Source organism: Genypterus blacodes, unplaced genomic scaffold, assembly GCF_046128005.1.
Source record: "Genypterus blacodes isolate CSIRO-AG114 ecotype Tasmania unplaced genomic scaffold, CSIRO-AGI_Gbla_v1 ptg000019l_1, whole genome shotgun sequence".
NCBI lineage: Eukaryota > Metazoa > Chordata > Actinopteri > Ophidiiformes > Ophidiidae > Genypterus > Genypterus blacodes.
Window position 1 is genome coordinate 1,387,428 of NW_027466832.1, and position 26,310 is coordinate 1,413,737.

Genomic DNA, 26,310 nt, shown 5'->3' on the forward strand with positions numbered 1-26,310 from the left:
CCTGGAGAAAACTTGTAAAGCCCATATCTGTGACAAGGAAGGAGATAGAGAGCTAAAATTTCAGACGCAGCATCCAGGCAGAAATGCCATCAATGTGTGTAAATTTGGGGCAAATTGGGGAATATTGAAAATTTTCTAAAAATGTTGACCCGGGTCATCAATTTTTGAAACTGGAGAAAACTTGAAAAGCCCATATCTGTGACAAGGAAGGAGATAGAGAGCTAAAATTTCAGACGCAGCATCCAGACAGAAATGCCATCAATTTGTGTAAATTTGGGACAAATTGGGGAATATTGAAAATTTTGGAAAAAAGTTGAACCCCGGGCTCATCAATTTTTGAAACTGGAGAAAAATTGAAAAGCCCATATCTGTGACAAGGAAGGAGATAGAGAGCTAAATTTTCAGACGCAGCATCCAGACAGAAATCCCATCAATTTGTGTAAATTTGGGACAAATTGGGGAATATTGAAAATTTGGGAAAAAAGTTGACCCCCGGGTCATCGATTTTTGAAACTGGAGAAAACTTAAAAAGCCCATATCTGTGACAAGGAAGGAGATAGAGAGCTAAAATTTCAGACGCAGCATCCAGACAGAAATGCCATCAATTTGTGTAAATTTGAGACAAATTGGGGAATATTGAACATTTTCTAAAAATGTTGACCCGCGGGTCATCGATTCTTGAAACTAGAGAAAACTTGAAAAGCCCATATCTGTGACAAGGAAGGAGATAGAGAGCTACAATTTCAGACGCAGCATCCAAGCAGAAATGCCATCAATGTGTGTAAATTTGGGGGAAATTGGGGAATATTGAAAATTTTGCAAAAAAGTTGACCCCCGGGTCATCGATTTTTGAAACTGGAGAAAACTTGAAAAGCCCATATCTGTGACAAGGAAGGAGATAGAGAGCTAAAATTTCAGACGCAGCATCCAGACAGAAATGCCATCAATTTGTGTAAATTTGGGACAAATTGGGGAATATTGAAAATTTTCTAAAAATGTTGACCCCCGGGTCATCAATTTTTGAAACTGGAGAAAACTTGAAAGCCCATATCTGTGACAAGGAAGGAGATAGAGAGCTACAATTTCAGACGCAGCATCCAGACAGAAATGCCATCAATGTGTGTAAATTTGGGGCAAATTGGGGAATATTGAAAATTTTGGAAAAAAGTTGACCCGGGTCATCAATTTTTGAAACTGGAGAAAACTTGAAAAGCCCATATCTGTGACAAGGAAGGAGATAGAGAGCTACAATTTCAGACGCAGCATCCAGGCAGAAATGCCATCAATGTGTGTAAATTTGGGGCAAATTGTGGAATATTGAAAAATTTCCAAAAATGTAGAACCGCGGGTCATCGATTCTTGAAACTAGAGAAAACTTGAAAAGCCCATATCTGTGACAAGGAAGGAGATAGAGAGCTACAATTTCAGACGCAGCATCCAGGCAGAAATGCCATCAATGTGTGTAAATTTGGGACAAATTGGGGAATATTGAAAATTTTCAAAAAGTGTTGACCCGCGGAACATCGATTCTTGAAACTAGAGAAAACTTGAAAAGCACATATCTGTGACAAGGAAGGAGATAGAGAGCTACAATTTCAGACGCAGCATCCAGGCAGAAATGCCATCAATGTGTGTAAATTTGGGGCAAATTGAGGAATATTGACAATTTTCTAAAAATGTTGACCCGGGTCATCAATTTTTGAAACTGGAGAAAACTTGAAAAGCCCATATCTGTGACAAGGAAGGAGATAGAGAGCTACAATTTCAGACGCAGCATCCAGGCAGAAATGCCATCAATGTGTGTAAATTTGGGGCAAATTGGGGAATATTGAAGATTTTGGAAAAAAGTTGACCCCCGGGTCATCGATTTTTTAAACTGGAGAAAACTTTAAAAGCCCATATCTGTGACAAGGAAGGAGATAGAGAGCTAAAATTTCAGACGCAGCATCCAGGCAGAAATGCCATCAATGTGTGTAAATTTGGGGCATATTGGGGAATATTGAAAATTTTGGAAAAAAGTTGACCCCCGGGTCATCGATGTTTGAAACTGGAGAAAACTTTAAAAGCCCATATCTGTGACAAGGAAGGAGATAGAGAGCTAAAATTTCAGACGCAGCATCCAGACAGAAATGCCATCAATGTGTGTAAATTTGGGACAAATTGGGGAATATTGAAAATTTTCTAAAAATGTTGACCCGGGTCATCAATTTTTGAAACTGGAGAAAACTTGAAAAGCCCATATCTGTGACAAGGAAGGAGATAGAGAGCTAAAATTTCAGACGCAGCATCCAGACAGAAATGCCATCAATTTGTGTAAATTTGGGACAAATTGGGGAATATTGAAAATTTTGGAAAAAAGTTGACCTGGGTCATCGATTTTTGAACCTGGAGAAAACTTGTAAAGCCCATATCTGTGACAAGGAAGGAGATAGAGAGCTAAAATTTCAGACGCAGCATCCAGGCAGAAATGCCATCAATGTGTGTAAATTTGGGGCAAATTGAGGAATATTGACAATTTTCTAAAAATGTTGACCCGGGTCATCAATTTTTGAAACTGGAGAAAACTTGAAAAGCCCATATCTGTGACAAGGAAGGAGATAGAGAGCTGCAATTTCAGACGCAGCATCCAGGCAGAAATGCCATCAATGTGTGTAAATTTGGGGCAAATTGGGGAATATTGAAAATTTTGGAAAAAAGTTGACCCCCGGGTCATCGATTTTTTAAACTGGAGAAAACTTTAAAAGCCAATATCTGTGACAAGGAAGGAGATAGAGAGCTACAATTTCAGACGCAGCATCCAGACAGAAATGCCATCAATTTGTGTAAATTTGAGACAAATTGGGGAATATTGAAAATTTTCTAAAAATGTTGACCCGCGGGTCATCGATTCTTGAAACTAGAGAAAACTTGAAAAGCCCATATCTGTGACAAGGAAGGAGATAGAGAGCTACAATTTCAGACGCAGCATCCAAGCAGAAATGCCATCAATGTGTGTAAATTTGGGGGAAATTGGGGAATATTGAAAATTTTGCAAAAAAGTTGACCCCCGGGTCATCGATTTTTGAAACTGGAGAAAACTTTAAAAGCCCATATCTGTGACAAGGAAGGAGATAGAGAGCTAAAATTTCAGACGCAGCATCCAGACAGAAATGCCATCAATTTGTGTAAATTTGGGACAAATTGGGGAATATTGAAAATTTTCAAAAAGTGTTGACCCGCGGAACATCGATTCTTGAAACTAGAGAAAACTTGAAAAGCACATATCTGTGACAAGGAAGGAGATAGAGAGCTACAATTTCAGACGCAGCATCCAGGCAGAAATGCCATCAATGTGTGTAAATTTGGGGCAAATTGAGGAATATTGACAATTTTCTAAAAATGTTGACCCGGGTCATCAATTTTTGAAACTGGAGAAAACTTGAAAAGCCCATATCTGTGACAAGGAAGGAGATAGAGAGCTACAATTTCAGACGCAGCATCCAGGCAGAAATGCCATCAATGTGTGTAAATTTGGGGCAAATTGGGGAATATTGAAGATTTTGGAAAAAAGTTGACCCCCGGGTCATCGATTTTTGAAACTGGAGAAAACTTTAAAAGCCCATATCTGTGACAAGGAAGGAGATAGAGAGCTAAAATTTCAGACGCAGCATCCAGACAGAAATGCCATCAATGTGTGTAAATTTGGGACAAATTGGGGAATATTGAAAATTTTCTAAAAATGTTGACCCGGGTCATCAATTTTTGAAACTGGAGAAAACTTGAAAAGCCCATATCTGTGACAAGGAAGGAGATAGAGAGCTAAAATTTCAGACGCAGCATCCAGACAGAAATGCCATCAATTTGTGTAAATTTGGGACAAATTGGGGAATATTGAAAATTTTGGAAAAAAGTTGACCTGGGTCATCGATTTTTGAACCTGGAGAAAACTTGTAAAGCCCAGATCTGTGACAAGGAAGGAGATAGAGAGCTAAAATTTCAGACGCAGCATCCAGGCAGAAATGCCATCAATGTGTGTAAATTTGGGGCAAATTGAGGAATATTGACAATTTTCTAAAAATGTTGACCCGGGTCATCAATTTTTGAAACTGGAGAAAACTTGAAAAGCCCATATCTGTGACAAGGAAGGAGATAGAGAGCTGCAATTTCAGACGCAGCATCCAGGCAGAAATGCCATCAATGTGTGTAAATTTGGGGCAAATTGGGGAATATTGAAAATTTTAGAAAAAAGTTGACCCCCGGGTCATCGATTTTTTAAACTGGAGAAAACTTTAAAAGCCAATATCTGTGACAAGGAAGGAGATAGAGAGCTACAATTTCAGACGCAGCATCCAGGCAGAAATGCCATCAATGTGTGTAAATTTGGGGCAAATTGGGGAATATTGAAAATTTTCTAAAAATGTTGACCCGGGTCATCAATTTTTGAAACTGGAGAAAACTTTAAAAGCCAATATCTGTGACAAGGAAGGAGATAGAGAGCTGCAATTTCAGACGCAGCATCCAGGCAGAAATGCCATCAATTTGTGTAAATTTGGGACAAATTGGGAAATATTGAAAATTTTGAAAAAGTTGACCTGGGTCATCGATTTTTGAAACAGGAGAAAACTTGTAAAGCCCATATCTGTGACAAGGAAGGAGATAGAGAGCTAAAATTTCAGACGCAGCATCCAGGCAGAAATGCCATCAATGTGTGTAAATTTGGGGCAAATTGGGGAATAGTGAAAATTTTCTAAAAATGTTGACCCGGGTCATCAATTTTTGAAACTGGAGAAAACTTTAAAAGCCAATATCTGTGACAAGGAAGGAGATAGAGAGCTACAATTTCAGACGCAGCATCCAGACAGAAATGCCATCAATTTGTGTAAATTTGAGACAAATTGGGGAATATTGAACATTTTCTAAAAATGTTGACCCGCGGGTCATCGATTCTTGAAACTGGAGAAAACTTTAAAAGCCAATATCTGTGACAAGGAAGGAGATAGAGAGCTACAATTTCAGACGCAGCATCCAGACAGAAATGCCATCAATGTGTGTAAATTTGGGGCAAATTGGGGAATATTGAAAATTTTGGAAAAAAGTTGACCCCCGGGTCATCGATTTTTGAAACTGGAGAAAACTTTAAAAGCCCATATCTGTGACAAGGAAGGAGATAGAGAGCTAACATTTCAGACGCAGCATCCAGACAGAAATGCCATCAATGTGTGTAAATTTGGGGCCAATTGTGGAATATTGAAAAATTTCCAAAAATGTAGAACCGCGGGTCATCGATTCTTGAAACTAGAGAAAACTTGAAAAGCCCATATCTGTGACAAGGAAGGAGATAGAGAGCTACAATTTCAGACGCAGCATCCAGGCAGAAATGCCATCAATGTGTGTAAATTTGGGGCAAATTGGGGAATATTGAAAATTTGGGAAAAAAGTTGACCCCCGGGTCATCGATTTTTGAAACTGGAGAAAACTTTAAAAGCCCATATCTGTGACAAGGAAGGAGATAGAGAGCTAAAATTTCAGACGCAGCATCCAGACAGAAATGCCATCAATTTGTGTAAAGTTGGGACAAATTGGGGAATATTGAAAATTTTCAAAAAGTGTTGACTCGCGGAATATCGATTCTTGAAACTAGAGAAAACTTGAAAAGCACATATCTGTGACAAGGAAGGAGATAGAGAGCTACAATTTCAGACGCAGCATCCAGGCAGAAATGCCATCAATGTGTGTAAATTTGGGGCAAATTGAGGAATATTGACAATTTTCTAAAAATGTTGACCCGGGTCATCAATTTTTGAAACTGGAGAAAACTTGAAAAGCCCATATCTGTGACAAGGAAGGAGATAGAGAGCTACAATTTCAGACGCAGCATCCAGGCAGAAATGCCATCAATGTGTGTAAATTTGGGGCAAATTGGGGAATATTGAAGATTTTGGAAAAAAGTTGACCCCCGGGTCATCGATTTTTTAAACTGGAGAAAACTTTAAAAGCCCATATCTGTGACAAGGAAGGAGATAGAGAGCTAAAATTTCAGACGCAGCATCCAGACAGAAATGCCATCAATGTGTGTAAATTTGGGACAAATTGGGGAATATTGAAAATTTTCTAAAAATGTTGACCCGGGTCATCAATTTTTGAAACTGGAGAAAACTTGAAAAGCCCATATCTGTGACAAGGAAGGAGATAGAGAGCTAAAATTTCAGACGCAGCATCCAGACAGAAATGCAATCAATTTGTGTAAATTTGGGACAAATTGGGGAATATTGAAAATTTTGGAAAAAAGTTGACCTGGGTCATCAATTTTTGAACCTGGAGAAAACTTGTAAAGCCCATATCTGTGACAAGGAAGGAGATAGAGAGCTAAAATTTCAGACGCAGCATCCAGGCAGAAATGCCATCAATGTGTGTAAATTTGGGGCAAATTGGGGAATATTGAAAATTTGGGAAAAAAGTTGACCCCCGGGTCATCAATTTTTGAAACTGGAGAAAACTTGAAAAGCCCATATCTGTGACAAGGAAGGAGATAGAGAGCTAAAATTTCAGACGCAGCATCCAGACAGAAATGCCATCAATTTGTGTAAATTTGAGACAAATTGGGGAATATTGAACATTTTCTAAAAATGTTGACCCGCGGGTCATCGATTCTTGAAACTAGAGAAAACTTGAAAAGCCCATATCTGTGACAAGGAAGGAGATAGAGAGCTACAATTTCAGACGCAGCATCCAGGCAGAAATGCCATCAATGTGTGTGAATTTGGGGCAAATTGGGGAATATTGAAAATTTTCTAAAAATGTTGACCCGGGTCATCAATTTTTGAAACTGGAGAAAACTTGAAAAGCCCATATCTGTGACAAGGAAGGAGATAGAGAGCTAAAATTTCAGACACAGCATCCAGACAGAAATGCCATCAATTTGTGTAAATTTGAGACAAATTGGGGAATATTGAAAATTTTCTAAAAATGTTGACCCGCGGGTCATCGATTCTTGAAACTAGAGAAAACTTGAAAAGCCCATATCTGTGACAAGGAAGGAGATAGAGAGCTACAATTTCAGACGCAGCATCCAGGCAGAAATGCCATCAATGTGTGTGAATTTGGGGCAAATTGGGGAATATTGAAAATTTTCTAAAAATGTTGACCCGGGTCATCAATTTTTGAAACTGGAGAAAACTTGAAAAGCCCATATCTGTGACAAGGAAGGAGATAGAGAGCTACAATTTCAGACGCAGCATCCAGACAGAAATGCCATCAATTTGTGTAAATTTGAGACAAATTGGGGAATATTGAAAATTTTCTAAAAATGTTGACCCGCGGGTCATCGATTCTTGAAACTAGAGAAAACTTGAAAAGCCCATATCTGTGACAAGGAAGGAGATAGAGAGCTAAAATTTCAGACGCAGCATCCAGGCAGAAATGCCATCAATGTGTGTACATTTGGGGCAAATTGGGGAATATTGAAAATTTTCTAAAAATGTTGACCCGCGGGTCATCGATTCTTGTAACTAGAGAAAACTTGAAAAGCCCATGTCTGTGACAAGGAAGGAGATAGAGAGCTACAATTTCAGACACAGCATCCAGGCAGAAATGCCATCAATGTGTGTGAATTTGGGGCAAATTGGGGAATATTGAAAATTTTCTAAAAATGTTGACCCGCGGGTCATCAATTTTTGAAACTGGAGAAAACTTGAAAAGCCCATATCTGTGACAAGGAAGGAGATAGAGAGCTAAAATTTCAGACGCAGCATCCAGACAGAAATGCCATCAATTTGTGTAAATTTGAGACAAATTGGGGAATATTGAAAATTTTCTAAAAATGTTGACCCGCGGGTCATCGATTCTTGAAACTAGAGAAAACTTGAAAAGCCCATATCTGTGACAAGGAAGGAGATAGAGAGCTAAAATTTCAGACGCAGCATCCAGGCAGAAATGCCATCAATGTGTGTACATTCGGGGCAAATTGGGGAATATTGAAAATTTTCTAAAAATGTTGACCCGGGTCATCGATTTTTGAAACTGGAGAACACTTGAAAAGCCCATATCTGTGACAAGGAAGGAGATAGAGAGCTAAAATTTCAGACGCAGCATCCAGACAGAAATGCCATCAATGTGTGTAAATTTGGGGCAAATTGGGGAATATTGAAAATTTGGGAAAAAAGTTGACCCCCGGGTCATCGATTTTTGAAACTGGAGAAAACTTGAAAAGCCCATGTCTGTGACAAGGAAGGAGATAGAGAGCTACAATTTCAGACGCAGCATCCAGGCAGAAATGCCATCAATGTGTGTAAATTTGGGGCAAATTGGGGAATATTGAAAATTTTCTTAAAATGTTGACCCGGGTCATCAATTTTTGAAACTGGAGAAAACTTTAAAAGCCCATATCTGTGACAAGGAAGGAGATAGAGAGCTACAATTTCAGACGCAGCATCCAGGCAGAAATGCCATCAATGTGTGTAAATTTGGGGCAAATTGAGGAATATTGACAATTTTCTAAAAATGTTGACCCGGGTCATCAATTTTTGAAACTGGAGAAAACTTGAAAAGCCCATATCTGTGACAAGGAAGGAGATAGAGAGCTAAAATTTCAGACACAGCATCCAGACAGAAATGCCATCAATTTGTGTAAATTTGAGACAAATTGGGGAATATTGAAAATTTTCTAAAAATGTTGACCCGCGGGTCATCGATTCTTGAAACTAGAGAAAACTTGAAAAGCCCATATCTGTGACAAGGAAGGAGATAGAGAGCTACAATTTCAGACGCAGCATCCAGGCAGAAATGCCATCAATGTGTGTGAATTTGGGGCAAATTGGGGAATATTGAAAATTTTCTAAAAATGTTGACCCGGGTCATCGATTTTTGAAACTGGAGAACACTTGAAAAGCCCATATCTGTGACAAGGAAGGAGATAGAGAGCTAAAATTTCAGACGCAGCATCCAGACAGAAATGCCATCAATGTGTGTAAATTTGGGGCAAATTGGGGAATATTGAAAATTTGGGAAAAAAGTTGACCCCCGGGTCATCGATTTTTGAAACTGGAGAAAACTTGAAAAGCCCATGTCTGTGACAAGGAAGGAGATAGAGAGCTACAATTTCAGACGCAGCATCCAGGCAGAAATGCCATCAATGTGTGTAAATTTGGGGCAAATTGGGGAATATTGAAAATTTTCTTAAAATGTTGACCCGGGTCATCAATTTTTGAAACTGGAGAAAACTTTAAAAGCCCATATCTGTGACAAGGGAGGAGATAGAGAGCTAAAATTGCAGACGCAGCATCCAGACAGAGATGCCATCAATTTGTGTAAATTTGGGACAAATTGGGGAATATTGAAAATTTTCTAAAAATGTTGACCCGCGGGTCATCGATTCTTGTAACTAGAGAAAAATTGAAAAGCCCATGTCTGTGACAAGGAAGGAGAAAGAGAGCTACAATTTCAGACGCAGCATCCAGGCAGAAATGCCATCAATGTGTGTAAATTTGGGGCAAATTGGGGAATATTGAAAATTTTGGAAAAAAGTTGACCCCCGGGTCATCGATTTTTGAAACTGGAGAAAACTTTAAAAGCCCATATCTGTGACAAGGAAGGAGATAGAGAGCTAAAATTTCAGACGCAGCATCCAGACAGAAATGCCATCAATTTGTGTAAATTTGGGGCAAATTGGGGAATATTGAAAATTTTCTAAAAATGTTGACCCGCGGGTCATCGATTCTTGAAACTAGAGAAAACTTGAAAAGCCCATATCTGTGAAAAGGAAGGAGATAGAGGCTTCTGTGTTCTTCTGATGAAGGCATCATGTAAATTGTGATATACATGAACTTGAGTGTAGTCATGTGTACACGGTGACTTGAACTGGGTCTGTCTCACCTATAAAGAGCCTCTGTGTGGCTGCGCTCCTCGTTTACGGCCATACCACTCTGAACACGGAAGTAAGAGGAGGTGTGTGTGAGCTCCAGGCGTGCGTGTATTTTGACTGATCCTGTGCGGCAATTTTGATTTTGAGTTTGAACTGTGGCGTTTCTTTAAGCCCAGATTTTTCGTTTCTTTGATAGCTCGGTTTTTGGAGCCACCCCCAGCAGTTTTGACTGTCTGGGGGACACTTTAAGTTATTTGTTTGTTTGGTTTGTGTTTTCCTGATGGAAAATAGTTTATACTGTGCTCCAAGTATGGTGAGAACCAGAGGAAAGGGAGCCAGAGTCGCTGCACCGGGCCCGGACCGGACGGCCGAGGCAATCGAGCCGATGGTGAAAGACGATCGGGCGTACAGGACCGTGGACGGTCAGAATATGACGGGAGAAATGGAGGACACACGTGCGGTGACAGCTCCTGACGTAGCCGAAAATGCGGAAGGAGGAAGAGGGCAGGAGAGAGAAATCATCAGAGAGGAAGAGATACGGATTATTAAGGATAAAGCTGAAGAGTTTCAGCAAAATTTAACGCTCGCCCTGGAGCTGATTGGAGAAGATAAAGTGACCGCAATGGAGCTGATCCAGGCAATACAAGACACTTGTGGGAAAATCATCGCCTGCCGGTACACGGGCAGAAATAAATATGAGATCACAATGAATCACCCGAAGGGGAAAGAAAGACTATTGGACGGCATAAAAATTGGACAGACCGCGATCATGTCCAAGGAGTTATGTAATGATGAGCTGGTGGTCTCGTTTCTGGGGCTGCCGGCGTATATCACGGACAGCGTCATTCTGGGCAAGCTGAACAGCTGGGGAGTGAGTGCAGTATCCCCGATCATCAGGAGAATGTGGCCGGGAACTAGAATTGCTGACGGAACAAGATACGTGAAAGTTAAATTCACGGAGACGGTCCAATCACTTCCATATTCGACCAAGTTTGAGACGGCTTTTGGAGCAGAGTTCTTCAGAGTTTTGCACGACAAACAGGTGAAAGTGTGCAGACAGTGCATACAGACTGGTCATATCCTGAGGGACTGTCCAGATTTCCTTTGTAGAAAATGTGGAGAGCAGGGGCACTATGCAAGGGAGTGCATGGGCAGAGGGAACAAATGCCAGAGCTGCAAAAAGGAGAGCAGCAGATGTGTTTGTGAGGACGTTGATCATGCTCCAGGGACGGGAGGAAAGCAACGTGAGGAGCAGGAAGAATCGAGAGAGAATATCTCTGAGAGGGAGGAGACCGAGAAGGATCGTGCGGAGGGGGAAGCGGAGAAAGGAAGAGACATACTGGAGTCGGACGGAGAGCAAGGAATGGAGGTGAGAGGATCGACAGCTGAGGTGCCGGGACATGGAGACGCAGCAGAGGGGCAGAGTGTGGATACATCGGAGAGAAAGGAGAGGAAGGTGAAAATTGTTCAACTTCAGCGGCCCCCAGAATCAGACTCAGAGATATGCTTGACGGGGTCTCAAGAGTCGGGGAACTCGGAGTCTGATATGGACCTCGGAAACAGCCAGGAGCTGGGGAAGAGAAGACTGCAATGGATGCTGAAGACAAGGGGATCAAAAAGAGGAAAAAGTAAGACGTGAACTGTAGCATAAAGATGACGGGCCTGATTTATCTCTATGTATTTACAATGTTAAAAATACTATCGCAAAACACAAACGGCTTAAGATGTATTAACAAGATGCGAGATGTTTTAAGGGTGGATACTTTTGACATCCTCTGTGTACAAGAGACTAAGTGGACAAGGGAGTGGAGAAGCTATCTGAGGGATACATGGGCTGGGAAAGTGTGGGCAAACAACGGTGTAAATGGACGAGCCGGAGTCGCTATTTTTGCTAAAGGAGATAAGATCCAAAATGTTTAGGAAATAGTGAAGGATGATGAGGGAAGGGTGATCGGTATTGAATTTATTTACAGGAATGTGCTTTACAAACTTTTGAATATTTATGCACCGAATGAGGACAACAAGCGTGGAATTTTCTTTGATCAACTAAAACCGCATTTGGGATGGAACATTTGTGTAGTGGGGGATTTTAACTGTGCACTTACGAGATTGGATATATCAAGCAACAATACATACAAAAGTGATATAAGTAGGAAATCGCTAAATGAGCTTTTTGACTATTTCAACCTGGTAGATCTGTGGAGGGTGCGCAATATGGGAGAAAGGGGCTTTTCCAGACGACAGACGGTTCTGGGGAAACTTAAACAGTCCAGGATTGACTTATGTCTATTAGCATCTGGGCTGGAAAAAAAGATTTCAAAATGCTGGTATGAGTTCACAGGGTTTAGCGATCATGCAAGGTTATGGGTGGAGCTGGGGGAGAAAGAGCACAAAGGTGGAGGGTTATGGTGTTTAAATAACAGTGTTTTGCTGGATGAAAAATATAGGGAGAAAGTTGAAAATCTACTGAAAGAAAGAAAAAGAGAACTGCAGGGTGAGGGTTGTATAAATATGGGGGAGTGGTGGGAGGAGGTGAAATTGCACATCAAAAAAGTGACAATAAACTATTGTAAAAATAAAATGGAGAAGGAAAGAAGGACTGAGTATAGTTTAAGAGACCAGATTAATAAAGAGCTGGAAAGGTCGATTGCAGAGGAAAACTTCAACAATCTAAAATATCTCATGCTGAGAAAACAATTAGATGAGCTTGAGAAGAAACGGAGCAGAGGGGCAGCTATCAGATCAAGGATGAAGGATATTTTAGAAGGGGAAAAGAATACAAGTTTCTTTTTAGGGCTTGAAAAAAGACAGCAAAAGAAAGCTCATCTGCAAAACCTGAAAAATGAAGAGGGTAAGACAATGGAGAAGACAGGGGAAATGCTGGAGGTGGCTCATAAACATTTTAAAAAACTTTTTTCAAAGATGGAGGTAAACTCTACAGACCACAGTGTTTTTGAAGGGATAGAAAAAAAATTAGGGGAAGAGGACAGAGCAGACTGTGATAAAAACATAACAGAGGAAGAATTGGAAAGAGCAATAAATGGTTTGAATAAGAACAAAAGTCCAGGGCTGGATGGGTTATCGGGGGAATTTTACATCACCTTTAAACAGGTGATAAAGCCAATTCTCCTGAGAATCTTTCAATGCATGGAGCGGGAGGGGAAAGCATCTGGGGACTTCTTCACGGGGCTAATCCGAGTGGTGTATAAGAATAAGGGTGACAAAGGTGATTTGGGGAATTATAGGCCAATTAGTCTGCTAAATACAGATTATAAAATACTGGCTAAAATCCTGGCAAACAGATTGAAGGAGGTGATAGGCACAGTGGTGAATCCCTGTCAGTGTTATGGTGTGGTAGGGAGAGACATTAGTGACATCATCTTATCGATCCAGGACATCTTTGACAAAATGAATCAGAAGGGAGGGCTGTACATAGGGGTTGATTTAGAGAAGGCGTTTGATAGGGTGGATCATGATTTTTTGTTTAAAACACTGGGAAAGATGGGTTTCGGGGAAGGTTTCACTAAATGGATTAGGTTAATATATAGGAATGCCATCAGTAGGGTGAAAATAAACGGGAGGTTAACTGAGAGCTTCGCTCTGGAGAGGTCAATCAGGCAAGGATGCCCGCTTTCAGCTATGTTATACTCCATAGCGGCAGAACCCTTGTCTGCCCTCATTAGGAGGGACCCAGGGATTTTGGGGATTGAAATGGAAGATAAAACGGACACGAAAATCTACCAGTACGCAGATGACATAAGTATTACGGTTAGGGATGAGAGGAGTGTAGACAGGGTGCTGCAGCATGTAGAGTGCTATGAGAGGGCATCTGGGGCCAAAATCAATGGGGAAAAAACCGAGCTAATGGGCTTTGGTGATGGTTTCGATTGTGTAAATAAATGGAATTTTGTAAAGAGAAATGAAATGGTGAAGGTTTTGGGTGTATACGTAGGTAAGAATCGAGATGCAGCAACAAAACAAACGTGGGGTGAAATAGAGGGAAAAATCAAAATGCGATTGGATTTCTGGTCCGGGAGGAAATTGAATCTAAGGGGTAAAGTGATAGTAACTAACGCCCTCCTCCTGTCCAAGTGTCAGTATGCGCTAAGAGTCTGTGAAATGCCGGACAGGGTAATAGGAAAGCTGAATGACATGATGAGTGCTTTCATCTGGAATAAAAAACAGCATTTGATAGCCAGGAAGGTGCTCATCAATGGGCAGAAGGAGGGCGGTTTGAAATTGGTGGACCTGAAAAGTAAAAAGCTTAGTGCACGGATTCGACTGTTAGGGAAATTTATGGGAAACGCAAAGATTTACGCGTGGCAGAAGTGCCTCGACTCTTGCCTACAGGGGTGGGATAATAGAGGAGTGTTTAATCTATGTAGGGAAACGGAGCAAAGGGAAAGAGCACAGGTTAATGCATTTACAGGGGAAATACTTGAAGCGTGGAATATTTTACTGGGGGATTTAAAGTTTAGATGTGAGACTGCGGAGCAGGTGTTACACCAACCAGTTTTCAGAAATCCGGCAATAAGGTGTCAGGGGAAGGTATTTTCAGGGAGGTACTTGGAGGAACTAGGTTTAAATCAGGTGAAGCACTTTATCCAAAGAGGTGGTGGATTTCTGCAGGAGGAAGTAATCCAGGAGGTCAGGGGAAGATTAGGGAAAGTGAGACCAATAGAGATCAAAAGACTATGCCAGAGAATTTTAGAGGGGTTACCTCGTAGCTGGGTGGCGCTGGTGAAGGGGAGGAGGGCAGAGAAGGCTCTGGAGTTGGTCAGTTTCTCCCTCATCCAAGGAGGGAAAGAGCATGACATACGATCAGTTAACTCCAAGATACTATATAGAGTGTTTTTGGGAAAGGAAAAGAAGAAAGCGGCAGCTGAGGAAGTATGGCTAAGGCAGTTCCATGGGCTTCAGAGGGAGCACATTTGGTCAGATCTAAATGTGAAGTTCATTTCATCAGAGTGCTTTGATACAAATTTCAGGCTCAGACACAATAGAATATTTGTCAATTTGGTGCTAAACCAGATAAATAGACTCAACAGCAAGGTTTGTGATATATGTGAGGTGGAAGTGGAGACATTTAGGCACTTTATTTTTGAATGTAAGGAGTTAAAAGTGTTTTTTGAGAAACTGGACCAATGCTTTCAAAAATGTAGAGTCACAATCACGGAAAAGGAAAAATGGGAGAGGTTTTTTCTATTTGGGTATAAGGAAAGGAAAGCAGGGGTGAACAAATGGCTTATCAATTACATTCTGAGTTATGCCAAACATGTCATCAGACTTCGGAGAAACTATTCACATTTCGAGGACAAAAAAGTGAACATCTGGAGATTTTTCTGTAACTTTATGAAAAGGAATGTGAGTCTGCTGTGGGATGGTGGGGACAAGAATTTCAAACAAAAGGTGCTGGAAGATAACTGTCTATTTGTGTGTGGAAATCAGGGTGGGGTGCAAATGTCAATAGGTCAAGGGTGAGGGGTGATGGGTGAAGGAAAAAAAAAAAAAGATGTGATGAATGGTGTTATGGATTGTTGGAAATAATTTGATTTGATTTGAAATGACTTGTATTTACTTGTGTAAAATGTATTTGTAAAAATATTTTTTTTTTGATAATAAAAGAAAAAAAAAAAAAACACGCCTGATCTCGTCTGATCTAGGAAACTAAGCAGCGTCGGGCCAGGTTAGTACTTGGATGGGAGACCGCCTGGGAATACCCGGTGCCGTAAGCATTTTGGCCCTCTGAGCAGCAGGCCTCACCTGGTCCTCCTCCCTCATGTTTCACTCCCTCTGTCAACACGCAATTTCCCTCGGGAGAATAAAGTTGTATCTTAATTTATCTGAAATGTTAGTGTTCTTCTGATGAAGGCATCATGTAAATTGTGATCTACATGAACTTGAGTGTAGTCATGTGTACACGGTGACTTGAACTGGGTCTGTCTCACCTATAAAGAGCCTTTGTGTGGCTGCTCTCCTCGTTTACGGCCATACCACTCTGAACACGCCTGATCTCGTCTGATCTCGGAAGCTAAGCAGTCGGGCCAGGTTAGTACTTGGATGGGAGACCGCCTGGGAATACCCGGTGCCGTAAACATTTTGTCCCTCTGAGCAGCAGGCCTCACCTGGTCCTCCTCCCTCATGTTTCACTTCCTCTGTCAACACCCAATTTCCCTCAGGAGAATAAAGTTGTATCTTATCTTATCTTATATGAAAGCATACATTCAGAAAATGAGTATTGCACATGGGCATAATATGAGAAGATTGAATGCACATGAGAAGTGAAGTACACGAGCCACTGTGTGACAATGATGATGATGATGAGGATGATAGAGAGCGTCAGAGATGTTAGTGGTCCCTCTGTATGTTCTATGTGATGATTATCAGTTTCATTAGGTAAGACTTCATTGTCCAGAAATGTGTGTTTCTGATGAAGGCATCATGTAAATTGTGATATACATGAACTTGAGTGTAGTCATGTGTACACGGTGACTTGAACTGGGTCTGTCTCACCTATAAAGAGCCTCTGTGTGGCTGCTCTCCTCGTTTATGGCCATACCACTCTGAACACGCCCGATCTCGTCTGATCTCGGAAGCTAAGCAGCGTCGGGCCAGGTTAGTACTTGGATGGGAGACCGCCTGGGAATACCCGGTGCAGTAAGCATTTTGGCCCTCTGAGCAGCAGGCCTCACCTGGTCCTCCTCCCTCATGTTTCACCCCCTCTGTCAACACGCAATTTCCCTTGGGAGAATAAAGTTGTATCTTATCTTATCTTATATGAAAGCATACATTCAGAAAATGAGTATTGCACATGGTCATAATATGAGAAGATTGAATGCACATGAGAAGTGAAGTACACGAGCCACTGTGTGACGATGATGATGATGAAAGTGAGCGTCAGAGATGTAAGTGGTCCCTCTGTATGTTCTATGTGATGATTATCAGTTTCATTAGGTAAGACTTCATTATCCAGAAATGTGTGTTTCTGATGAAGGCATCATGTAAATTGTGATATACATGAACTTGAGTGTAGTCATGTGTACACGGTGACTTGAACCTGGTCCGTCTCACCTATAAAGAGCCTCTGTGTGGCTGCTCTCCTCGTTTATGGCCATACCACTCTGAACACGCCCGATCTCGTCTGATCTAGGAAGCTAAGCAGCGTCGGGCCAGTTTAGTACTTGGATGGGAGACCGCCTGGGAATACCCGGTGCCACAAGCATTTTGGCCCTCTGAGCAGCAGGCCTCACCTGGTCCTCCTCCCTCATGTTTCACTCCTTCTGTCAACACGCAATTTCCCTCTGGAGAATAAAGTTGTATCTTATCTTATCTGAAATGTTAGTGTTCTTCTTATGAAGGCATCATGTAAATTGTGATATACATGAACTTGAGTGTAGTCATGTGTACACGGTGACTTGAACTGGGTCTGTCTCACCTATAAAGAGCCTCTGTGTGGCTGCTCTCCTATTTTACGGCCATACCACTCTGAACACGCCCGATCTCGTCTGATCTCAGAAGCTAAGCAGCGTTGGGCCAGGTTTGTACTTGGATGGGAGACCGCCTGGGAATACCCGGTGCCGTTAGCATTTTGGCCCTCTGAGCAGCAGGCCTCACCTGGTCCTCCTCCCTCATGTTTCACTCCCTCTGTCAACACCCAATGTCCCTCGGGAGAATAAAGTTGTTTCTTATCTTATCTTATATGAAAGCATACATTCAGAAAATGAGTATTGCAGATGGTCATAATATGAGGAGATTGAATGCACATGAGAAGTGAAGTACACGAGCCTCTGGGTGACGATGATGATGATGAAAGTGAGCGTCAGAGATGTTAGTGGTCCCTCTTTATGTTCTATGTGATGATTATCAGTTTCATTGGGTTATACTTCATTATCCAGAAATGTGTGTTTCTGATGAAGGCATCATGTAACTTGTGATATACATGAACTTGAGTGTGTTCATGCGTACACAGCGTCTGATCTCGGAAGCTAAGCAGCGTCGGGCCAGGTTAGTACTTGGATGGGAGACCGCCTAGGAATACCCGGTGCCTTAAACATTTTGTCCCTCTGAGCAGCAGGCCTCACCTGGTCCTCCTCCCTCATGTTTCACTCCCTCTGTGAACACGCAATTTCCCTCGGGAGAATAAAGTTGTATCTTATCTTATCTGAAATGTTAGTGTTCTTCTGATGAAGGCATCATGTAAATTGTGATATACATGAACTTGAGTGTAGTCATGTGTACACGGTAACTTGAACTGGGTCTGTCTCACCTATAAAGAGCCTCTGTGTGGCTGCTCTCCTCGTTTACGGCCATACCACTCTGAACACGCCCGATCTCGTCTGATCTCGGAAGCTAATCAGCGTCGGGCCAGGTTAGTACTTGGATGGGAGACCGCTTGGGAATACCCGGTGCTGTAAGCATTTTGGCCCTCTGAGCAGCAGGCCTCACCTGGTCCTCCTCCCTCATGTTTCACTCCCTCTGTCAACACGCAATTTCCCTCGGGAGAATAAAGTTGTATCTTATCTTATCTTATATGAAAGCATACATTCAGAAAATGAGTATTGCACATGGGCATAATATGAGATAATTGAATGCACATGAGAAGTGAAGTACACGAGCCACTGTGTGACGATGATGATGATGATGATGATGATGATGATGATGAAAGTGAGCGTCAGAGATGTTAGTGGTCCCTCTTAATGTTCTATGTGATGATTATCAGTTTCATTAGGTTGGACTTCATTATCCAGAAATGTGTGTTTCTGATGAAGGCATCATGTAAATTGTGATATACATGAACTTGAGTGTAGTCATGTGTACACGGTGTCTTGAACTGGGTCTGTCTCACCTATAAAGAGCCTCTGTGTGGCTGCTCTCCTCGTTTACGGCCATACCACTCTGAACACGCCTGATCTCGTCTGATCTCGGAAGCTAATCAGCGTCGGGCCAGGTTAGTACTTGGATGGGAGACCGCCTGGGAATACCCGGTACCGTAAGCATTTTGGCCCTCTGAGCAGCAGGCCTCACCTGGTCCTCCTCCCTCATGTTTCACTCCCTCTGTCAACACGCAAGTTCTCTAAGGAGAATAAAGTTGTATCTTATCTTATCTTATATGAAAGCATACATTCAGAAAATGAGTATTGCACATGGGCATAATATGAGAAGATTGAATGCACATGAGAAGTGAAGTACACGAGCCACTGTGTGACGATGATGATGATGATGATGATGATGATGATGATGATGATGCTGAAAGTGAGCGTCAGAGATGTTAGTGGTCCCTCTTAATGTTCTATGTGATGATTATCAGTTTCATTGGGTAAGACTTCATTATCCAGAAATGTGTGTTTCTGATGAAGGCATCATGTAAATTGTGATATACATGAACTTGAGTGTAGTCATGTGTACACGGTGACTTGAACTGGGTCTGTCTCACCTATACAGAGCCTCTGTGTGGCTGCTCTCCTCGTTTACGGCCATACCACTCTGAACACGCCCGATCTCGTCTGATCTCGGAAGCTAATCAGCGTCGGGCCAGGTTAGTACTTGGATGGGAGACCGCCTGGGAATACCCGGTGCCGTAAGCATTTTGGCCCTCTGAGCAGCAGGCCTCACCTGGTCCTCCTCCCTTATGTTTCACTCCCTCTGTCAACACGCAATTTCCCTCGGGACAATAAAGTTGTGACTTATCTTATCTGAAATGTTAGTGTTCTTCTGATGAAGGCATCATGTAAATTGTGATATACATGAACTTGAGTGTAGTCATGTGTACACGGTGACTTGAACTGGGTCTGTCTCACCTATAAAGAGCCTCTTTGTGGCTGCTTTCCTCGTTTACGGCCATGCCACTCTGAACACGCCCGATCTCGTCTGATCTCGGAAGCTAAGCAGCGTCGGGCCAGTTTAGTACTTGGATGGGAGACAGCTTGGGAATACCCGGTGCCGTAAGCATTTTGGCCCTCTGAGCAGCAGGCCTCACCTGGTCCTCCTCCCTCATGTTTCACTCCCTCTGTCAACACCCAATGTCCCTCGGGAGAATGAAGTTGTATCTTATCTTATCTTATATGAAAGCATACATTCAGAAAATGAGTATTGCACATGGGCATAATATGAGAAGATTGAATGCACATGAGAAGTGAAGTACACGAGCCACTGTGTGACGATGATGATGATGATGATGATGAAGATGATGATGATGAAAGTGAGCGTCAGAGATGTTAGTGGTCCCTCTTTATGTTTTATGTGATGATCATCAGTTTCATTAGGTAAGACTTCATTATCCAGAAATGTGTGTTTCTGACGAAGGCATCATGTAAATTGTGATATACATGAACTTGAGTGTAGTCATGTGTACACGGTGACATGAACTGGGTCTGTCTCACCTATAAAGAGCCTCTGTGTGGCTGCTCTCCTCGTTTACGCCCATAACACTCTGAACACGCCCGATCTCGTCTGATCTCGGAAGCTAATCAGCGTCAGGCCAGGTAAGTACTTGGATGGGAGACCGCCTGGGAATACCCGGTGCCGTAAGCATTTTGGCCCTCTGAACAGCAGGCCTCACCTGGTCTTCCTCCCTCATGTTTCACTCCCTCTGTCAACACGCAATTTCTCTCGGGAGAATAAAGTTGTATATTATCTTTTCTGAAATGTTAGTGTTCTTCTGATGAAGGTGTTGCACATTTGAAGAAAGTAATACTCTCAACGGCGTGCTGGGAAAAGTTTTTCGTTTAATCCAAAGTTTCCACAATACAGCTCACTTCACCATTTACATCTCCCGCCTTCTGTTCTCAGTGGCTACTTCTTCTCTCTCTCACCGTTATGCAACTGCATTATATCCCAGTACTACAGCGCCACTTCTGGCCAAAACATGCAACAACATCGTTACAAAAGAAAATAAAAGGCCACAACTTAATGGAAAAGGGACCAAAGAAAAGACTAAATGGGGGGTATGTCACACTCTCCCCTGCTTAACTAAATGTCGTCCCGACATTTCCCGTCTCAGTTCATCCTGTTTAAGACAATTTGATCACTTCCAGGTTAGAGTCCATTATTCAAGACACATATCTAATGACAGATTTCACATCACACTTATCTCCCCTTAATGTCATGTGTTAAACAGAGGAAGTCATTGTGCACTATGACAACTATCTATTTACTCCGCTGTGTTCACGGGCAGCTTGTCTTGACTGGAATAGGCGTGATCTTTGACCTGTAGCGAAATCACATAGAATCTCACACTTCATATATTCTAATAACTCTTTTCTTCATATCATTTCGTTATAAGAGTCTCTTTACAGTTAGTCTTTTCAACCATACTCCTGTAAATACAATATCTTACAACCACCATTTCCTCTTCAGTTATATTTGTGCGATTCTAAATGTGAGAACTGACTTTGTGTGGGCCTATATAAACTAAAAGTATTTTTTTTCTTTTAAACAACACATTAACATTTACCATCCATCATATGACTTTGACATGAACTAACAAATTGTATTCATCTTAAAACTAGATGGCTTGAACTTACAACTTTAAAGTGCATCATATAATCTCATAACTTTAATTGAATTAACTGTGGGCTGCCCCAACCTATCATATGCGAGTGTTTTGGGTGCAGGTCTATTTCTGAAAGGATATCGTCTCGCAGGTGGTGAAGATGATGGATACTCTTCTCCCTCATTGCTTGCGGTCTCCAGCTCAGCCTCTTCTATATCCTCACTCAGGCCTGCTGTCACAGTCACTTCATTTTCCAGTCCAGTCCCGATCTGTTCTTCTTGCTCTCTGTCCGTGTCTGATGTCCACAGGGTCTGTTCTCCCATCACATCGTCTCCCTCAGGTGCTGGTGTTGCAGCCCGTGGCTGAAACTCTGTAGCCTCTGGTCTGAGGTTCCTTCTGGTTTGTGCTGCGGAGTCTCCTTGGGGCCATCTGGACATGCATCGCCAGTCATCCTCTTCAGAGTCAGATGAACACTCGGGTTCTGCATTCTGTTTTGTCGGTGTCTTTTTCTCTTTGTGTGGTCTCTCACCTCTTTTCTTTTCAGGCTTGTGTGACTCAACTGGCAGGAAGTCACAGGGGAGCAGCAGATTTCGATGAAGCACTCTGGTGCGGCCCTGGCCATCCTCTGGTTGTACTTCATAAACTGGACTTTCTGGGTGTTTTCTCTTGACCACTACATGGACTTTGTCTTCCCAGAATGACCTGAGTTTTCCGGGTCCACCTCTTTCAGTCAAGTTCCTAATGAGAACTCTGCAGCCAGGATACAGCTCTGCACCTTGAACCTTCCGGTCATACAGGTTTTTCCCCCTCTCTCCGCTTGCCTTCGCAGCCTTGGAGGCTAACTGGTACGCCTCCTCCATCCTCTGTTTCCATTTCTTGGCATAGTCATCATGAGATGCACTGCCATCACTGTGGGGGATACTGAACATGATGTCAATAGGCAATCTGGGGTTACGACCAAAGAGCAGGTAATATGGTGCCTATCCAGTGGACTCATTGCGCGTGCAATTGTAGGCGTGTATTACTTTGGCAAGAGAATTCTTCCAATCTGCTTTAGCTTGGTCATCTAGGTTACGCAACATGGCCAGCAGGGTGCGGTTGAAGCGTTCCACTTGACCGTTCCCCTGGGGGTGGTACGGGGTGGTGCGAGAACCTTGGATGCCAGAGTATTTTTGGAGCTCTGCAAACAACTTATTCTCTAATTCTCTACCCTGATCATGGTGTAATTTCGTGGGGAAGCCGAATTTGAGGACAAAGTCACCGAATATCTTCTCAGCTGCAGTTCGAGCACTGTTGTTAGTACATGCATACGCCTGAGCGAATCGTGTAAAATGGTCCATGACCACCAGAATGTACTCATATCCTCCTTTACACTTCTCTAGGTGCATGAAGTCAATTGAGACCAGCTCAAAGGGGTATGTTGTCACAATACTGGTAAGTGGTGCTCTTACTGCTTTCTGTGGTCTTTTCCGTTTCACACAGCTACAGACCTTGTTGATGTGATGCTCAACGTCTCTCTGCATATGAGGCCAAAAGAAACGCTCACGGATCAGATGGAGTGTCCGTTCAACGCCCAAGTGTCCCATCTCTTCATGCAGCTCTCTCAGGATGAGGGGACGGAACTTTGGAGGCACAACCAGTTGTGTGCGTGTTGCTGTCTGTCGCCGGAGAACATCCTCAGCATCAATCACCAACTTCGCTTTCTCCCTTGCAAACACTGCCAACTCACTGTGAGTGTCTTTCACCCTCGGCCACTGCTGTTGTGCGACCTGCTGTTTCACCTGCTTCAGCAGTAGATCCTCGTCTTGAGCGGCTCTCAGTGCTTGAGGGGCGATCTGCTTTGCTGCGTTCATCCGCGGCTCACTGCTCAGCTCTGCGATGGCTGTGGTGATGGTCACTGGACACAGCAACGGCTCTCTCTCCACCTGGTGAACTGACAACCCTTTGGAGACACTGGCCAAGATCTCAGACTGTATCTTTTGTGAACAGGTTAGCATATACTTCTCTATGTCAAGGGGCATTCTCGATAGCCCGTCTGCGTCAGAGTTAGACTTCCCTGGCCTGTACTTAATTGAAGTCTGCCAATTCAGCCACCCATCTCAGCAACGTGGCATTCAATTTAGCTGTTGTCAGCACATATGTCAGAGGGTTATTATCTGTATATACTACAAACGATGGAGTGTAATACAAATAATCCCTAAACCTCTCGCATATAGCCCATTTCATTGCTAAAAACTCTAGCTTACCAGAATGTAGATGGTAATTCTTCTCTGGAGCAGAGAGTGTGCGGGAGCCATACGCAATGACCTTTAACCTTCCCTCCTGTTTTTGATAGAGCACCGCTCCAAGTCCATCCTGGGACGCATCACAATGCATAATGAACGGTTCTTCAAAGTTTGGGTAGCCCAGCACAGGAGGACTGGAGAGGTAATCTATCAGCTGACTGAGAACTGTACTGTGTTCTTCTGTCCACCTGATACGTTGACGTGAGGGTACCTGGCTTTGCTTTGTCTTTCTCACCCCAGCCTTCTGCTTCTTTGTGCCTTTAGGGGTCTCACTGCCTGGTATCTCAGCGCACAGCAGTGCATAGAGAGGCTTAGCTATGCGAGAGAAGTTTGGGATATAGGCTCGGTAGTATGAGATGAATCCTAGCACTTTCCGCACCTCACCCACTGTCGCTGGCTTCCTCTGCTTCATCTCTTGCACTGGGGCTACTTCTGCAGGATCCATTGTGTAGCCTTCCTTCGATACGATCTTTCCCAGAAATCTGACCTGGTTCTTAAAGAGCTCACATTTCTTTGCAGTCAATTTCACCCCGTGCTGTTGGTAGCGCTGAAGCACTTTTCTCACATCTTTCAGGTGATTATCAAATGTTTGGCTATGAACCAGATTATCGTCTAGATATGGCTCGCAAATTTCATCTCTGAGTCCAGATAGACACTCCTCCATGCTGCGCTGGAATTCGGAGGGTGCTGTAGACAAGCCAAAAGGGATTCGGATCCACTCATATAGGCCCCAGGGTGTTATAAAAGCTGTGAGTGGTCTACTACTTTCTTCCACGAACCCCTGATGGTAGGCCTTGCCTTGATCTAACACTGAAAACCATGCACTCCCATGTAAACTATCTAGCATATCTTGAATGCGGGGAATAGGGTGGCGATCTGGCAGAGACTTACGGTTGAGTTCTCTGTAGTCACAGCACAGACGGAGGTTCCCATCTTTTTTCCGCACACAGACAATGGGAGATGAGTAATGTGACCTAGATTTTTGGATCCAGCCCCTATTTAACAAGTCTTCTAAGTACTGTTTTACTTCTTTGTGAAGTGGCTTAGGCACAGACACATAGGTACGTCTTACCGGTGTTGTATCTGTGAGTCTGATTTTCAGTTGTAGGGAAGGGATGTATCCCACATCATCATCGTCTCTGGCGAACGCTCTGCATTCCTCCCTCAACATCTGCTTCACTTGTCGCTGCTGAGCAAGGGGGAGGTGAATCAGTGTGATTGGTGGGTCCCACCTTTCCTCGTCCACCGCTGTCCTTCCATCAGGCTCAGGCTCATCCTCCCTGCTGACCTCTGGACGTTCGACTGGAGAAGCTGGTCGAGGAGTGACTGGCTTGGCGTCCACTGGATAGACAGCTTTGACCAGTTGAACCTGCCCCAACACTGTGCGTGGGCTCAGGGTGACATCATGACAGGTGTTATTGGTGATGGGCAGTGCTATGCGAGAATATGTCCCTTCGCTAAGAGTCATCATGCTCTCTGACATTCTCAGGCCATCTGGCCAGGGGGCATGTTCATCAGGCAGAAAAAGGGCTTATTGACTGGACAGTAGAGGACCTGTTCTCACAGCACATTTTATAGTTCTCACCTGACCTGCTGGGATCACTTCCTTCTGCCTGCCCACTCTCACTAGGCCGTCACTGCACTCAGGGTCACTGTTTTGAATAATTTTCATTAACATTTCAGTCTTTTTACAGCTAAAAGAGAAAGCTGTGCTCACAGCCTGTGTTATTACTTCATGTGGACCCTCCACACCATTCTTTAACAACAGTTCAATTACATTGTAACCAATGATTGGCTCTTCTGCTGCTCCTTTCTCACCTGTCACGAGCATGGGCACCTGAAGCGTGAACTATGGAGCATGTGATGGGTCTAGGTGGAACGTGACCTCCACCCAGCCTAGGAAAGGGATGTCGGTCTGGTTGACAGCTTTCCCCACAAAAGGACCAGGGCCGAGGAGTTCTTCAGTGCTCCGTACCTTCACCTCTGGGATGCAGTTCTTCCTCCAGGTCTCATTGATAAGGCAGACTTGCGATCCAGTGTCCCATAAGGCTTGAGTCTTCACCCCATCTAGGTAGCAACTCACCATGCACTTCTTTCCAATAAGTCTCAGCAGCTGTGAATGGTGACGAGGGGAGATGTGGCTAATATAAGCAGAACCTGCCAATCTTCCACCTGGGGAACACCTTTCTGCTCGCAGTCTCTCTTCTAATTGTACAATGCTTTCTCTAAGAATAGTAGGGGTGTTGAGTGACCTGCTATGCTGTTCTTGAGTGTCAGGGGAGGTACATTCTACAGTCTGTCCTTTGATATTAGCTGAATCAGTGTTGCCTCTTGAGTTCCTTTGGCCTCTGCATCCTCTTGAGAGGTGTCCACTCAGGCCACATTTGAAGCAGTGGTCACACTGTTCCTCTTCACCCCGGTCTTGACATCCTCTGCATGCCCTCTTCCCTCTGTTTTGGAACTGGTGAGATGGTCGTGCTGAGTACTGAACATTCTTCCTCAGCTCAGCCACTTCCTCTCTCAGCTGTTTCACTGCATCCATCAGTTCAGTTTCTGAAGAGCTTTTTGGAGTTTTTATCTTCTGACTTTTAACACTGGCCTTGACTGAAGTGCTGTGTTCAGATGGCTGGTCATTGTCTGTTTCCCTGTCACTATACAGCTGGTAAGTAGTTGTTTCTGTTTTTAGCTCATTTATT

The 26,310-nt window shown here is 43.1% G+C and overlaps 7 non-coding genes and 2 pseudogenes across 7 annotated transcripts; all 9 read left to right on the plus strand.

The window, feature by feature from the left end:
• The first annotated feature begins 15,818 nt into the window (after positions 1-15,818).
• Positions 15,819-15,935, plus strand: LOC142991507 (5S ribosomal RNA). Its single transcript, XR_012960908.1, has one exon. It is a non-coding gene; the product is annotated as a 5S ribosomal RNA (ribosomal RNA).
• Positions 15,936-16,383: 448 nt separating this feature from the next.
• Positions 16,384-16,502, plus strand: LOC142991605 (5S ribosomal RNA). Its single transcript, XR_012960973.1, has one exon. It is a non-coding gene; the product is annotated as a 5S ribosomal RNA (ribosomal RNA).
• Positions 16,503-16,941: 439 nt separating this feature from the next.
• LOC142991537 (5S ribosomal RNA) lies at positions 16,942-17,060 on the plus strand (annotated as a pseudogene).
• Positions 17,061-17,305: 245 nt separating this feature from the next.
• LOC142991515 (5S ribosomal RNA) lies at positions 17,306-17,424 on the plus strand. Its single transcript, XR_012960916.1, has one exon. It is a non-coding gene; the product is annotated as a 5S ribosomal RNA (ribosomal RNA).
• A 712-nt stretch (positions 17,425-18,136) lies between these two features.
• On the plus strand, positions 18,137-18,255 carry LOC142991588 (5S ribosomal RNA). The gene has a single exon (XR_012960957.1). It is a non-coding gene; the product is annotated as a 5S ribosomal RNA (ribosomal RNA).
• Positions 18,256-18,715: 460 nt separating this feature from the next.
• On the plus strand, positions 18,716-18,834 carry LOC142991498 (5S ribosomal RNA). Its single transcript, XR_012960900.1, has one exon. It is a non-coding gene; the product is annotated as a 5S ribosomal RNA (ribosomal RNA).
• Positions 18,835-19,303: 469 nt separating this feature from the next.
• LOC142991570 (5S ribosomal RNA) lies at positions 19,304-19,422 on the plus strand. The gene has a single exon (XR_012960940.1). It is a non-coding gene; the product is annotated as a 5S ribosomal RNA (ribosomal RNA).
• A 245-nt stretch (positions 19,423-19,667) lies between these two features.
• LOC142991523 (5S ribosomal RNA) lies at positions 19,668-19,786 on the plus strand. Its single transcript, XR_012960924.1, has one exon. It is a non-coding gene; the product is annotated as a 5S ribosomal RNA (ribosomal RNA).
• A 463-nt stretch (positions 19,787-20,249) lies between these two features.
• LOC142991560 (5S ribosomal RNA) lies at positions 20,250-20,368 on the plus strand (annotated as a pseudogene).
• Positions 20,369-26,310: the final 5,942 nt, after the last annotated feature.